Below are 16,430 nucleotides of genomic sequence, written 5' to 3'. Positions count from 1 at the left end.
GAAATCTGGCATGTCCTGGGTAGATGACTTAGTTGTCTGAGGAGTTGGGCTTCACAGATGGCGTCTGTGTCTATTGGATATGGAAGAATACTGGATCATAGTTTTGTTCTTCCTCCAAGAAATTTACATGCTCCTAGGTTCCGGATTGTTACATACAACAGTGAATCATCATTTCGCGCAATGTGTTTATATGATGTAGTTAAAATATGGTGAAGACCTGTTCGACTATCCAATATTGGAATTGGATACAAGTTAAACAAAGTATATTTTTCAGGATCTACCAGTGGTATGTTGAGAACAAAAATTATTCTGGAATCTATTTGGTATGCTTGTAGTTCTATTATATCGCGCTATTGAGCCATACTAGAAGTGTAGATTGGTAATGGAAGGTTATTGGTTTGTAATGATTGTGATATGTGCTTTAAGGACTCAATTAAGTCTTGCGGGGTGATGATTGAACTATGTAGTATTTTTAATCTTGCGAAAGTGATTTATGACATCATTAAGATAGTTTTCAATAAATGAATAGCTCTCCATTAATGATTCACAAATGTTTAAAATTGCGATTTGGGATGAGTAGTATTTGAGCTGATCAGAAATATCCATTATTGAATTCCTAATTTCCTCTATATCTTTATTAAATGTTTCCTCGTCAACTTGAAGTTTTTGGATGGTGGCGTTGAAGTTCTTTATAATTGAGGTTGTTCGGAAATTTGATTTTTTAAGAGGTTCTCTAGTTCATGTTCGTCACGTGCTAGTTTGTCTATCCATTCATTAAAATATTCACCGTCTGAGGCATCTAGATTTCTAGTTATGGATTTCCAAATTGATCCCATACCGTTTAATAATCCACGTTTTTCTCTAAAAATGTATTTGCGTGTGTCAACCATAATGTCTGAGTATTTTTGATTTATGGAGTTTGATATTTGTCTAAGGAGACTAACGTGAGTTTGGACTTCCATCTTAAAAGCTAACATTCGAGGTACGTCTTCATCGAGGGTGTTTAACAGGTTGTTTAGTATTTTGTCATTATTTTCTATTGAATTTTTTATTGGTTCTAAATCTTTATAAACAAGAAGGGTCCATTTATTATTAGAAATTTTTAATTTTGATTCTTCGTGAAAGAAGATTCCAATGGTATTGTTGATCGGTGTTATGGAATATTGGCAAAGGATGACTTGAAACAGTCCGAAGAGGCTGAAAGAGAATTTACTCATGATAGGGCTTAATTCTATCAAAATTTATTTTTGATTTTTGATTTGTTTGGGGGTTTAATACAATTGCTGAGTTTTTAAGAATTTCGAGAATTTCAAAGGGTCCGTTAAACTTATTGCTGCTTTATTTGCAATTTGAGATTCCTTAATATATACTTTATTACCTACTTGATAGTTTGGAGGGTTTTGGGAAAGATGTTGCTCAAAACGTTCCTTAGCTTTTTCTTTTTTCCTATCAGTTTTAGATCGTGCAACTTTATAGAAGTATTGCATTCGATTGCTTAAGTCTCGTACATATTTAGATATTAAAGCTTTTTCATTATAGATGGTTTTAGGAGGTCTGGAAGACGTATGCCCAAAAATAAGCTCGTATGGTGTGAATCCGTGTGTTTTATTTTTTATGTTGTTATAACAAATAACAGCATATGGTAATATGTTGAAAGGGTGATCGTTTGGATTTTCGGATTGATTAGCCTGAATCATTTCTCCTAAAGTAGCATGGAATCTTTCGATTGAGCCATTGGATTGGGGGTGGCTTACACTAAAAAATGTTAGTTTTATCTCATAGAGTTCGCAAAGATCTTTCATAAGGATGTTGTCAAATTCACGGCCATAATCTGCATGGATCCTTAAGGGAGTGCCATAATGTTGAAAGAATAATAGAAGGGTGTTGATGACTGTTTTGGCAGTTTTGTCACTTAAAGGGTATGCCTGCGTAAATTTAGTGAGTTCATCTTTTATGGTCAGTGCGTAATTTCTAGTTGGGTATTCATAAATGTCGAGATTAATACGTTCAAATGGTGTTTTAGGAGTTTCGGTTATTACAAGAGGGTTGTTTGGGTTTTTCCTACAGGCTTTAACTTTTTGACAGGTTTCGCATGGTTTTATAAGATTTCCAACGTCTTTTGAAAGACCTGGCCAATTGTATTTCTCTTTTATTCGACGTGTCGTTTCATTTATGCCACGGTGTAAGTTAGTTTTACCGCGATGGTAATGATCTAGAATTTGGGGAATTTCGTCAGCGTCGAGAGTTTTAATGAGATTTTGGCAAATTTTGATTTTAATGTCTTTGTCGGCGAAAACGTAAGATAAAATTTCTAAAATAGGTAATTCAAGGCGGTTTTCGACGTAATAAGTGGTTGACATATCAAATTTATTTTGTCCCGTATAAATCACGTAAAACAAATGCTGAACTACCATTTCAGGGTCGAAAGGAAGGGGAATTATTAAATAATTTCGATTTTTGACAGATCTGCTGGAAAATATATTAATTTGGTTTGCTCCAAAGTTGGCGTCTTCTTCAAAGATATCATCTAATATTTTATGATGAAGCTCTTCTAGTTTGTTTTGCCAAAAAAAGGTGACTATTCTTTTATGAGTTTTTTCTAAAAGTTGTTCATTTGAAATTTCGATTTTAGAGTAGTCAATTAAAGATGTTGTTTCGTATAAATAAGCAAAATTATTATATTTTCCAGTTACTTCTTTATCGTCTACTATTACTTCATCTGATTTTTCATCAGCACTTAGGGTTGAGTCAGAATCGTCTTCGTTTGAAGCGAAAATTGAAATCTTCTTTTGAAAATCTGAGCAATCTTGAAAATGATTAATTTTAATTCTAGAAAGGGCGTCCGCGTTTTTGTTTACTTTTCCAGGTTTATGAATAATTTTGTAGTTATATTCTTCTAACTTTAAACGCCAGCGTGCTAATCTGCTTCCGGAGTCTTTAATTGAAAAGAGCCACGTGAGAGGGCGATGGTCAGTGACGAGAGTAAATTTCCTTCCATATAAGTATGGACGAAATTGCTTTACTGCCCACACAATTGCAAGGAGTTCCCTTTCAATGGTGGAATATTTTGTTTCAGCACTGCATAGTGTTCTTGACGCAAAGGCAATGGGTAAATCTTTGACAACGAAGCCTTGAGATAGAATAGCGCCTATTGCATATGCACTCGCATCAGTGGTTAGAAGGAATGGTTCATCGAAATTTAGATATATTAAAATTGGGTCTGAAATTAACGCATTTTTGAGCTCGTCGAAAGCATGTCTGCAATCTGCATCAAAATCAAAAGGTACATCCTTTTGGAGTAATCTTGTTAATGGTTTAGAAATTTTGGCGAAATTTGGGATAAACCGTCGATAATAGCCAGTAAGACCAAGGAAGAACTTAATATCTTTCGGAGATTTTAATTTTGGAAAATTTTTTATGCATTTAATTTTTTCGGGATTTGGTTTTACTCCTTCTTGTGTTATCAAATGGCCAAGGAAAGCTACTTCTTTTCGAAGGAACTCACACTTATCTGGTTGAGTTTTAAGGTTGGATTTCCTTAGGCGTTTGAAAACATCGGTTAGTCGGTTAATGTGATCGTGAATTGTGGATGAGTAAACGATTATATCGTCCATATAGACAAGACAGCATTCATTTAAAATGCCAAGGAGGATATTGTCCATGACGCGTTGGAAGGTGGACGGGGCATTTTTAAGACCAAACGGCATTCTGATGAACTCATAATGACCGTTTTCAACGGAAAATGCTGTTTTCGGAATGTCTTTGGGGTCGATTTCTATCTGGTGAAAACCAGATGCGAGGTCAAGTGTAGTGAAATAATGACACTTTCTGAGTTGATCAAGTAAATTGGAGATGTTGGGTAGTGGGTATTTATCATCCACGGTAGTTTCATTAAGTTTTCTGTAGTCGATGACTACTCTCCACTTCTGTTTTCCAAAAGAATCCATTTTTCCTCTTTATGGACGTGAGGGTATCTATAGGACTTAGTGAAAATGGGCCTGGCATTATTTGTTTCGATTTGATGTTTGATTTCATTAGTGAAAGAAAGTATATCGCCTTCGAGATAAAATATGTCTTCGTATTCAAGACAAAGATTAGTAATAAGTTCAGTTTCTTCTTCGTTTAGATGTTCTGTGCGAAGTTGGTTTTTAATATTCTTAATTCGATTGCTGGGAAAATTGGATTGAATTTCAGAAATATTGTAATTTAATAGGATATGTGAAACAAAAGGTTCAATTTGAATATCGGAAAATTCTATACTTTTGGGGATAGCATTAGCATTAACTATTGACGTAAAAAATTCACCATTTGTATTTATGTGAACTAAAGCATTAGGGATGTAGACTTTTTCGATTTCTTGTCTAGATAAAATAGCGTCTGTATTTGAGAGATTGCATTTAAGTTTAAATATTTGTTCTGTTCTGGCTGGAGTATTAATTTTATTTGGATAATTTCTTTTAGAGGGTTCTTCTTTAAGTTCTGTAGTTTTCTCAATTTTGTAAAGTGGCACGGTTTTAAAATAAGTTATTAATTGTTTGTTGTTTAGATCAATAGTGCATTTATAATGTTCCAAAAAATCAAGACCTAAGATTCTGTCAAAATCAATATCTAAATTGTATATATAGACTTTATGTGGGTCTCCGACTTTAAAGGGTACGAGGGTCGATTTTGTAATAAGATGTTTTTCAGCGGTAATACCTTGGATAGAAACCGTTTCGGGAAAACGTTGTTTAAAATTTTTCACGGCATTTTCTTTAAATATTGAAATACCTGCACCTGTATCGATTAATAGTTTTAAGGTATTTGTCGCGTCTGTAATGTAGTATACGTTTTTAGGATTAACTGTTAAAAGGGGGTTTTCATAAAATTCTGTTCTGGGAAATTCAGTAACGGGTCGAAATCGTCTAGATTCAATGACTGAATTTGGTCTTGGATTTCTGTCATTTCTGACTGGTTTTCTGATTCGTGGGTCATATTGGACGTAAGGTCTGGTGGGTGGTTTTGATTGGATAGGGATAGAAAATCCTGATAATTTTGGATATCGATTTGATCTGCTAATTGATCGTATTGGTTGAATTCTGAGGGAAAATCATATCTATCGTGTGATTGATAATAGTTATTAGGGTAGCTATTTTCATAGTTAGGATCGCGATTGACAAAATGGGCTCTAAACTTGTCGGGATTTAAATTTGGATTTCTTTGTATTACTGAAGGACGTGATTAAAAATCACTTGGTTGTGGGTTAGAAGATGAAAAGTGGGGTCTTTGTTCATGTGGTCTATTTTGTTGAATAGGATTAGGCTGATTGTTATTAAAGAGGGGCCTTTGGAAATTGTTGTTGTTGCCATTTTGAAAATAATTTGGTCGTTGTTGTGAGCGACATTCATTAGCATAATGACCAACGCGGCCACATGAATGACATTTGGGTGGTTGAAGATTGGGTCTTTTGTTTATTGGTTGATTAAAAATTGGTTTAGGAGGGTTCGGTTTAACAGCTTTTTGATTTTCAAAGTAAGACAGTTGAAGTTCACGTCTTATGCGAACCTGGGCTTCTAGAAGATCTCTTGGGTTACTTGCTCGAATGATATGACCAATTCTGGGTTCTAATCCTGTTAGTAAGGTACTGAGTGCCATTGATTCGATTAGGGTTATTTGTGCTTGTTTTTCGTCAGTTGACATATTGGATTTCTGAATGTTTGCATGCATTTTTGCATTTAAGGTCTGAACACGATTTAGGAATGTTAAAGGAGATTCGTTTGTTATTTGTTTAACGTGTTACAAGTCCTGAATAAGCGAGGATAGGTCTGTAGTATCACCAAAATGAGAGTTAAGTAGATGCTTTATTTCTAAGTATGATAAAGGGTTTCTAAAGCTTATTAGCTGTGCTCTTCCGCGTAATTTATTTTTGATGTGAATTACTAATAGATGTTTCTGATTTCTGGTGAACATGTTATAAGCACAATCGCAAGCATTAAGAAATGTTTGAAGAAAAATTTGATCTTCTTCAAACTCAGGAATTATTAAGAAAATTTCTGATAATTTATATGGTTCTACTTCTGCAGCATTATTCGCAGCATTATTATCAATGTCTGTCATGGTAATCAATAAATCGATAGTAAATAAAATAAAATTACAAGCAATTTGTAAATGTTTTAACTTAAAAAATAATTGTAATAGTAATTATTTGTTATTACAGATATATGTATTGTTATTTGTGTAAAATTAATATCTTTTCTGAAAAATAAATACTTCTTTTATTGAAGTTTAGTTTCTCTTTTTCTGATTAACAAAATAATCAAATCATAAATATTAAATTGTCGTGCAGTTTGACTAACTTTGATTAAATATTCCAATCAATAAAATTATAAAAACAATAAAATACAAACACGTGATGATTCAATATTGTACTTACAGTAAGGAAATCATCTAGTTGATCGTCTTGTTCTCTACGCCGATTTAACTACCAGGTGTTCCTTCCGTAGTTCGCCGTGAGTGAGTACGTCAGGACGTGAAGAATTATGACTTCGGGATTCTTTTATGGTTCTTTTTCTGTTAAAGGATAGGGATCCACCGTTACTAGTTAGAAATGCTCGTGTTCTAGCAACGTTGTCAGATCCTACCATCGACTGCGCCAATTGTTAGATCACTGATTTTAAAATTACCTTTTTTAACAAATATTTTTATTATATAAAATTATAAGTTTCAAAAATTACAGTATCGTGACTTAACTTAAAGAGCCTAATCTAATTAATTCATTACAATGGTTTTTGTCCTCCTTTTTATATGTAAAATATGCCGATTCAGTGGGAACAGGCATCTTGGTTGATCGTGTGTGTAAGTGTCTGCTGATCTGGCGTCTGGGAAGTGCCTTATCTGGTTTAGATAAGTGTTATCCGATCCGGTGAGAACCAAGGACTGGGTGACTTTGTGAAGGTGACATTTATTGTGGGAAATTGGATATAACATGTATATTCTGTGGCACTGTATTGTGTACATGGACGTTGTTCTTAAAACTTCATTATTCTTCTAGATGGAGTTTGAACAAAACCCAATGTAGTTTTACAGTTCTTAAAAAATATTGGGCGTAATACATTTTTGTATATTTTGGCAAATAAATATAATATTATAGTAGTTTTTGTTTGTTTATACAATCCATTTTCGAATTTTTTTGTTTTTTTCAGCTGTTAACCCCTATAACTTTCCTCCTATAAGCAGGGCCAATCTGGCGGTTAAGCCGATGACGTCTTTCGGTAAATACCAAAGCCATATTTTAGCGAGTAAGCGGCTATAAGTGTCTTTAAAACGGGCCACACACGGTACGATGTATCGTACAACATGTTGTACAATTCAAGTCGATAGACCGTTGGATCATTAGTAGGGTAGTAACTTTCCTGCGGAATGTTTTCACACTCCTCACGAGCAGCATGTTCTATGATAGAGCATAAACATAGTTTTTGTCCAGTTCTGCTTTTTGTATGAGAAAAGATATATAACTGTTTTAACTAATATGTATTTTTATTTAAATTTTCTTGACAAAATAATCAGTGGTGCGATAATTTTGTCCAGGAATTTATATAAAATCGGCGTTCCTTAAGGGAATATAATGGGACCTATTCTTTTGATTACCTAAATAAATTCATTTCTTGAAGTAATTTTAACTTCTTGCAGTATTTGCAGTTTATAGGGATATACCTAACTTATGAAATTTAAGTACCTTTCTGATTTATTTATGCCAGCATATTTAAATATATTATATATTGAATAATTCATTTCTTTTGAACATTTAATTTGTATCACACCCCTATAAAATTGATTGTATATAATATTATAGGGGTGATCCTAAATCCTCATTCAAAATACAAGATATCTCATAAAAAAGGTAATTAAAAGGGCTATTTAAAACTGCAAATGGTCAATATATCGCCGACAAAGAAAAACAAAGTTGATGATAGCTCTCTAAAGACAGAACGTCGTATTGATTGACAAAATGGGTTACTTTTTAAACTTAAAATACAATAAATACAATACAAATTACAAAATTAAATTAATCCTCTTATAACCACTCTATCGATGTACTAAATTTCATTTGATTTTCTTGAAGTGCCCACTTTTTCCTATGTCATTAGGTATATGTATACATATACAAGGTGTCTCACGACGAATAGACGCGATCAATATTTCGGAAACTAATTAATCAAAAATTTTGAAATTTAGGGCTTATAAACATAGTTTTTCACATGAAATTAAAAATATGTCAAAAACGTACATACGACATTATACACAAGATATACCTAGAATTTTACGTGAATACCAAAAATGTAAAAATATACAGGGTGTTCCATTTGAAATAACGAAGTTGACACCTACTTCCGGTATAACCGGAAACGTCACAACTGTCAAAATATTTTAGTTGTGTGGTCCCCATCGACTGTGCCATATTGCCAAATTTTCAAAATTTTTGAAAAATTTGTTTCTGAGATATCGATCGCGTCTATTCGTCGTGAGACACCCTGTATAATATGTATATACAGTGCTTTAATTTCAAGACAAACCGCCCTTAATACCTTCTTAAAAAAAACGTCAATTTAGATATACAGGGGGATTCTCGGGATATACGGGAAACACATCGACGTGTTTTTCTTTTTTTTCCCATTCGGTAATAGATTGTCTGCCCTTTAACATGAGGTATCACACTACTGGATAGCCATTTTACATACCAAAATAGGAGATCGATAAAATATTCATTATTACCAGCCATTTTAGCTCATTATCCGCTGGTAGGTCAAACCACAGAACACAAATATAGGGTCAAACGATTTAATTTTTTTGGCAATGTTGAATAGAAATATTAATGCTGCTTACAATGATGTCTCAGCCGATGTAGGTTCTCATTTGACATATCAAACTAAGATTAGTTGGAGACGAGGAGGTGATTGACAGAACTTATATCTAAAATTAAACGTCTTTCTATACAGGACTCTTATTCCTTTATAGTATATTAAATATACATCTAAATTAAAGTGTTTTTTTTTAAGAATTTATAAGGGTGGTTTGTCTTAAATTGAAATCACTGTTTACACATAGATTCAAAATGGTTGTTTCATCCTCAATTTCCGAAAGATTTTTCTTTTAAGGAAAAATATATTAGAAACCTATTACTTTATTAGATTTAATTAAGAAACAACTATAATGCTTGTAAAAAAGCTTTATTATTCTTAAGAATTTTCTTTTAAATATAGGATTATTATTTAATAGAAATTAAAATTAACAAATCGATAGTTTTTCTTAATAAAGATATTAAAAAACTTTATAATACCGAGTATTTTCACCTTTATGCTTTTAATGGTTATTGGGTGATACCGAGAAAAAAAACATTAATTTCTTAGAGTTTCTTGCAGTATAGTTGTATATGCAAAATATTTTGTTTCAGATATTGTACTTACAGGATATTAGCTTACAGGATTTATCAATAACCTATAATTGTATAAATATTGTAGAAAAAGAACAGCTAGAATAAGTAAATATTTTGAGCAAATAAAACTTCACCTATGCAGGTACCTAATGGGAAATATCTAATGCCATAATTTTTTATTCCCTCTGATTTTTATTGTTACAAATTTGGTGCATTCTTAGCTCTCTTCTGTTTTTAAAAGATATAAAATAACAGCTATTTGAATATGAATTGTAAGACAATACCTTTTCCTCCATATTCTACTCGGTATTTTATAGGATTTTTTGTCAGGCACTAGGGATAAAGAATAATAAGGAATAAAGGAATAAAAGATTCTTAAACAGTTGCTATTTAGCCTGCCCCATTAAACATGCATTAATATTCATCACAGTCTTCAAAACAGATTTCCTTTACCTAAGATGAATTTGACCATTTGTAAGACTGCAGGTTGAACATAATTCTATAGCAGATTTAATAAGTTCTATATCAATAAACCGAAATAGTAAAATACATTGTGTAGATATACTAATTAAGAATAGAATCTGTGCATACATCATTTTTATTATGTATCAGTCATATATTATTTCCTACATTAATGCATACTCAGATGTCAGAAGTATGTCTTATGTTGGGAATACATATATTATGTTGGAAGTTTTTAGTATGGACAATATAATAAGATGTAATTTATGTTTTACTGGTTATAACGAACTTCGTATAAAACGAACCAATTTTTACTACTTACATAATATGAATCTATTATACAGGTTGGGGAATTGATCATTACGGATAAAGAGGTGTGTACACGCTAAATGTGGCAACTCTCACCCATGTCCCATACGTTTCATACACGTTGCTACTTGCCTGCTAGTTGTTTTCCAGTGCGACGTTATTAAGCGCCTGACTTTGACAGGGTATTGTACTGTATTACTGTACATTCTAAAATATTTTTCTTAGGCAGGCTTTATAATATGTCAGTCCATATAGAATCGTAATTTCGAATCTAGGAGGCAATTTAATATCGCCAGTATTTTCAGGTATATTTTGGTCGCCCAAAATACCAGCCCAAATATTTAATTTTTGGGAATACTGAGTCGGAATTCAAAACTTCTGTGCTCATTTTCCCAAGACCAAGATCGAATAACGGGCGGATTGTGTTTCTCATGTAGTGCGAAAATAGATTCATCTAAAAATAGAAAATTTTGGTAAAAATTTAAATTTCATTTGCTTTTTCATCATGGTTTCAGAAAATTCCATTCTTCGCCACAAATTTTGGAATATTTGAAACATTTGGATCCATGATTTATTCAAATGCTGTAAGAAGAAGCAGAAGAAGCAGACACGTTCCTGAAGGTACAGGAACGTGTCTCTTTTTGCGAGCCTTTAACGTCGCACCGAGGAAACAAAATAAGATTTGAAGTTTGAATAGTAAGTAATCTATGAATAATGAAAGTAGAATATACATTTGTTTGCTAGACTTCGACATCCATACACTATTAGGTGTAAGTAATGGTTATTATAAACGTATTTTATTTCATCTTATAAAAGACCTTATTTATTTCTTTAATGAAGGACCCAAATCTAATTTAAAGATCAAACGAATTTCATGAAGTAAAAAAAAATACAAAAATTAAAATTATAGGGGACTTCTCATATCCTGTTAGGCTATGCGAAGTAACAGTATATTAATTCATTTCTTTTTCTCTTTGAAACAACCGCACCAGTTTTTATTTCGCGTTTTTTTTTTATAAAATACTGGCGAAGATTTCCCCATCTATTGCAACATTCTAGTTGAAACAAAAAAAAATAAATAGGTAAGTGAATCAATAAATCTTAGAGAAGTAAAAGCAGCCCACCTAATAATAATAGTAATATGTCTATTATATGTTATTATTTATTATAGTTATTATTTATTATTATTTTATATGTCTATTAAAAAAAAGCAATATTAATCTTACAATATTACTTAATACTACATTGCCAAAGAAGGCGAAGATTAGCTTAAAGCTACTCTTTAACTCTTAATCTTGCTAAGATTCACAGTTTAAATGGAGAAAACGAGAAAAAAAAAACAAAAAAAAACAAGTATATATAAAGTATTTATCTTCTAGAACACTAGACTATATTTTGGAATGATTTAAAAACAAAAGTATATAATATTTCCTATACACATTTAACAAAGTATTAAATATTGGTTTATAAGTATTAAAGAACTTAACGGCATTATAAGTAAAAGATCGCTCGAACAGAGCCGTGGAATGGTGCGGCATGGTCAAGATATTGTATCTAATATTTCGAGTGTGAACCTGGTTTCTTGGTATTAACTTTTCAAAAAGATATTCAGGTCTTTGACTAACATATAATCGATAAAGAAAAGTAGAAGTGAAGAATTTGAATAGGTAAGGTAGCGTTAACCACCTCAACTGAAATATAGAGTCTGATACATGATCAAACTTTCCGAGGTTAAAAATAAATCTACAACAAGTATTCTGCACGCGTTGCAGGCGGTAACGATTTATTTGGTCTAAGAAAGTATAATAAACTATAAGGCAGTAATTTAAAATAGATAAAACAAGAGCCACTACGAGTTTTTTCCTAGTTTTAAAATTTAAAATGTGTTTATTGGCATAAAGCATACGCGTGCGTAAATAACACCTCTGCAGAAGAGTATTAACATGTTCCTTAAACCTTAAAAATTGTCTATAATAAGTCCCAGAACCTTCACAGTATCAGAGAACAAAATAGTTTCGTTATCCAATTGAATGTGAACAGCTTCCATTATATTTTTATGTAATCCTCGGTTTGAAAACAAAACCATTTTGGTTTTATTAGGATTAATGACAAGGTTATGCTCTTTTGAAAATTGATTTATTACGTTCAGATCAGCGTTAACAGTATCAGCCACGTTATTAAAATGCAGAGTCAAAATAATGTATGTATTGAGTGTCATCAGCATATTGATGTATTTCAGAATCTTCAACTAGACCGGGTAAATCTGAAGTATATATAAGAAATAATAATGGGCCTAGGATCGACCCTTGTGGGACACCAGAAATAATATTTTTCGAAGCAGAATATTCATTATTCACCCTGACTTTCTGGGTTCTACGCCACAAGTAAGTTTTAAAAAAGGACAAAACAACCTCACTACAGCCATAATATTTCAGTTTGGCTACAAGCAAATCATGATCGATGACATCAAATGCTTTCGAGAAATCAAGAGCTATCATAATGGCTGAAATCTTTTTGTCAAGAGCTCGCATGATATTATCGGTGACGTTTAGAAGTGAACTAGCTGTACTATGATGTTTCCTAAAACCAGATTGATGAGAAGGGAGGATATTATTTGACATTATAAATGATGTCAGCTGCATATAGACTATTCTTTCGAGATTACGGGAAGCAAACTTATCGGACGCAAATCTTGAACACTTTCAGGACTGGAGGATTTGGGAATCGGACATACCACTGACTCACGCCAGGCCCTAGGAAGATATCCTACCTCCAAACAATAATTTATAATATGAGTGACATGATCCAGTATATCAGGGAGACATAAGTGTAACATACGTCGAGTTATGTTATCCACACCAGAGGCATTAGACCTAATATTTTCTATAGTTTTTTCGACAGTATTTTGGTCTACTAAAGAAAAATGAAAATTATCCTCGGCAAATTTATTCTTCTACTGGAGTAGAAGTTAATTTTGCTTACACATTTATCAGATTTATTAAAGACGCTTACAAAAAAATCATTTATTTGATTTGGATCAGGTATATTAAACGGCAGCTCGTTATTATTCTTGGTTGTTTTAATATTTAAAGTTTCTAGACCTTTCCAAAGTTTTTTACCAGTTTTGTCACTCTCCAAGCTTGCAAGATATGCAGCTTTTTCTCGTCTTATTGATGCCAACGCAAAATTACGACACTCCGTGTAATATCTCCAACTTTCTAAACACTTGTGATTTTTGTATTTAGTCAAAGCCTTATCACGTTCCTTTAAAATAAGTCTTAAGGTGTCTGTCAACCAGGGAGCTGGCTTTTTACTACCTCTTATAGTTCTGTAGGGTGCATGAATATTAAATAAACAATTAATATTTTGTTCTAAATATTGAACTTTTTTATTTATGTCCTCAAGATAATAAATATTATCCCAGTAAATATGTGATAAATCGATCCTAAAATATATCTTATTGAAATATTTAAAATTGCGGATGGTTATACATTTTTTTTTGTCTTTTAACTACTAATTTTAAAGTGCAAAAAGGTATTTGATTGTGATCACTTAAACCTGAAACAACGGTGCCATTTTTATGAAAAATATCTTTTGTATTGATAAAAATGGGATCTAAGCATGTTGCTATTGTATTGTATTTGTTATACGAGTTGGTTCATTTATTAATTGTACGTACCCACAAGAGTTAAGCATAGAATATAATGAATTAGGTTTTAACACATCAATATTTAGATCTCCGAGAATTACTGAATAAACATAGGTCACTAAAAGATGTGGAACAACTTCTTCCAGGAAATTAATAGTTTCAAACGCTTTCGATTTAGTGGGCCTGTATATTATAAGTATTGCAATAATGTGTATATCAATTTTAATATTTAGGAGCATAAATTCAAAGTTTACATTATTAACATTAATATTTACAATTTCGCACTGAAACATTGACCTGACATAGATGCCAACACCACCCTCAACTCTGTCTAATCTATCCTTGCTAAAAAAAATATAACCTGGCATAGAAACCGCACTGCTTAATATATTTTCATTCAGCCACGTTTCACTTATACCCAAAATATCATATTTATTGTTTTCAAAATTAAGAAAATCCGGAAAACTTGGCAATAAAGATCTAATATTTAAATTGGCTACATTTAAATAAGAATTTAATTGTTTGTTAGCCATATCTTATAAACTATAGATATAAAATAAACTATATAAAAAAAAACAATAAAAATAGCTATTTATCCCAGTAAAAAAAGTTATTCGTAATTAATTTGAGATCCAAGCTTTAAAAGATATTTCTGATAGGAGATAGGAAAGACAATTTTTATCAAAGCTATAGTGGTTAGTAGAGATAGACTTTACATTATGTTTGTTATGAGAACCTAATTTAACACAATTAATACACATTTTTTCTTCAGAAATACATTCTTTCAATTTATGATTTTTTCCGCATTTGGAACAAGTGTCTTTTTGTTGGCGACAGTCTTTTACGGTGTGACCATATGCACAACATCGAAAACATTTAATAACACGCAGATAGTCCTCCACAACTGACTTGCTCCATCCCACATAAACCGATCCTATTCCTAGAAGGCGCTTACGAAGTGCCGGGGAAATTTCAATTTTGTCATTGCATTGCTTTAACTTGGTAATATATTTGATTTCAGATGCTAAATCTGAGATATCATTTAAAGACGTTATATTGCCTATTATTTGGTCCGGTGTATCTAACCCTTCTAAACGCACTCCCTTTATGTTTAATCTTGGATTCAATTTTTTAGCTTGATCAATATTATATTTTTTGATCATTTTTGCAATTAAACTAATTTGCAGCGTTTGCGTTTGCAGCGATGTATTGTCTTGACAGTGTATTGCAACTCCGCCACGAATTTTCGTTGTATTGTTTATGCGAGCTTTAATCTGACCCGGATTAACGAAATGTGTAATGTCATTTAAAACATCATCCTGCTTGGTATTCTCGTTTTTACTTTTAACAATTAAGACAGAAAAATTTGCTTTAACGATATCGCTATATTTGTTGTTAGGTGGTTTGTTAGAAGTGCTACTATTATTAGGTAATAATTTAGTTTTTAAGCTATTATTTTCATTACTCTCAAGGGAATCTAAAATTGTTTTCTGCAAGTTAATGGTATATTCAGAGTTTTTTAATAATCTATTCGTTAATGCAAGCTCCTGCTGCAAACAGGAAACCTTCATTTCCAAAATAGTATTTTTTGTATCGACTTCGTTGCCCTTAAAAGCTTTTGTAACATTTTCATTACATTTTTTGCACAGCCAATGTAATTTATTAAACCACTATTAACCTACCATGTAAATGTATTAAACTCCCAATTTATTACCTTATTAAGACTTCTTTAAAAAAGGCATTGTCCTTTTTTAAAGAACCCTTAAAATCCCGATTCCCTTTCTGAAATAAGAAGGGATATTCTCTTACTAACTGGATTAATACTTGATCTGAATTTTTACATTCTGAATTATTCAAATCTTCTTGGCATGAAATATTAGAAAATGGGAAGGAAGAAGGGGAGTAATTATATCTAAAATAATCATACTCACCCTTCATTTTAATAAAGCCTAACTTTTTAATTATCGAACTTAGAGTTTTAGGGCTCCAAAATAGTCAAAAGATTATTTTCTAGTTATCATAAATAGTTTTAAATTGATTTAAGGTTAGGGGCAATCGCACATCACGACAAAAACAAACAATAAAAAGTCATATATCAAATGACAATGTTCTTGCTTGAATTCTAAAACCTCATAAAATTCAACAAAATGGTTTTTTAAAACTTGAAACTAAAATCTTAAGACTTAAATTTCAATTGTGTGTTGTTTGAACACAAGACATATGTTTGTTCATAAAACTTAATTCTTAAAACATAAATTTTTGATTGTGTCTCAGCCTTAATATTACTACTTTGCAAGCACCTACATTCTACACTATTAATTGTCAAAAGGTGTGTTGAGCCAATCAGAGTGATGTACAAATTGTTGGTCAGAACCAACAGCGCCGATGTGGCTACTTTCTGAAACTAGTTTTCGTTCATTTATGGATTCGCACGCTTAGCATACAGATCATTTCCTTACGTGTAGTTTTCTTGGTATGGCCGATTTCGCAACCAATGAGTTGTCAATAACCGATTTTAGGCAGATAACCACAATTTATTGGTAATTACCGCGGTTATCTTTGGTTTTTACACGTCAAACAACTACATTGACGTCACAA

This window comes from Anthonomus grandis, chromosome 5 (assembly GCF_022605725.1).
Source record: "Anthonomus grandis grandis chromosome 5, icAntGran1.3, whole genome shotgun sequence".
In the NCBI taxonomy this organism is placed as follows: Eukaryota; Metazoa; Arthropoda; class Insecta; order Coleoptera; family Curculionidae; genus Anthonomus; species Anthonomus grandis.
This window is presented reverse-complemented; position numbering follows the sequence as displayed.